We start from the raw sequence: 1237 nt of genomic DNA, 5'->3' as shown, positions 1-1237 counted from the left end.
GTTTCTGACACAACTGAGTCTTTTGTGGTTTTGTTTTTGTTGCTTTGAGAGAGGATTTCACCTCATAGCCTGACTGACCTGGAACTCACTGTGTAGACTAGGCTAGTCTTCAAAGATTTGCCTGCCTCTGCCTCTGCCTCCCAAAGCGCTGATAGGAAAGGCATGCATGCATGGCTAGCTCACCCACTACTGCGAGTCTCATAACATTTACTGACCATTTAAAAACAATACCAAAGGCTGGAGGTGCAATTCAGTAACAGAGTTATTGTCCAGAATGGAAAAGGCCCTGGACTCTGTCCACAGCATTAAAAAAAAATGAAGTAGGCTCTCTGCTCCTCCCTGTTCTAGAGACAGCCGCTTCTTTTCGTGCCGTGCCAGCCTCGTTCCAGAGACACGATGGTGAAGGTCGGAGGGAACGGATTTGGTCATATTGGATGCCTGGTTACCAGGGCTGCCTTCACTTCTGGCAAAGCGGATGTTGTTGCCATCGATGACCCTTTCATCGATCTCAACTACATGGTCTACATGTTCCAGGATGACTACACCCATGGCAAGTTCAAAGGCACAGTTAAGGCTGAGAATGGGAAGCTTATCATCAACAGGAAGGCCAGCACTGTCTTCCAGGAGGGAGATCCTGCCAACATCAAATGGGGCGAAGCCGGTACAGAGTATGTTGTGGAGTCAACTGGTGTCTTCACCACCATGGAGAACGCTGGAGCCCACATGACGGGTGGGCCAAACAGGTCATCATCTCCACCCCTTCTGCGAATGCCCCCATGTTTGTGATGGGTGTGAAACTATGACATGTATGACAATTCCCTCAAGATTGTCAGCAATGCTTCCTGCACCACCAACTGCTTAGCTCCTGTTGAAATAAGAGCAGCCGGAGCTGCGTCCCCCGCACCCGGCCGCCCACATGGCTAGCTTAGCTTATGCCCCAAAATAATTACACGGAAACTGTATTCTTTTAATCACTGCCTGACCCATAGTTCCAGCCTCTTATTGGCTAGCTCTTACATATTGATCTAACCCATTTCTATTATTCTATGTAGTCCACAAGCTGGCTTACCAGGAATGATCTTAGCCTGCATCTGTCTGCAGTGGGACAATCATGGCAACTCTCTGACTCAGCTTCTTTCTCCCAGCATCCTGTTCTGTTTTCTCTGCCTACCTAAGGGTTGGCCTATGAAATGGGCCTAGGCAGTTTCTTTATTAATAAGAAATCATTCCCACATCA

At 48.2% G+C, this 1237-nt stretch overlaps 1 pseudogene; it reads left to right on the top strand.

The window, feature by feature from the left end:
* Positions 1-396: 396 nt before the first annotated feature.
* LOC113457449 overlaps positions 397-1237 on the top strand; it is a 1401-nt pseudogene continuing 560 nt past the window's right edge.

Source organism: Microtus ochrogaster, chromosome X (assembly GCF_000317375.1).
Source record: "Microtus ochrogaster isolate Prairie Vole_2 chromosome X, MicOch1.0, whole genome shotgun sequence".
NCBI classification, from domain to species: Eukaryota; Metazoa; Chordata; class Mammalia; order Rodentia; family Cricetidae; genus Microtus; species Microtus ochrogaster.
This window is presented reverse-complemented; position numbering and strand designations above follow the sequence as displayed.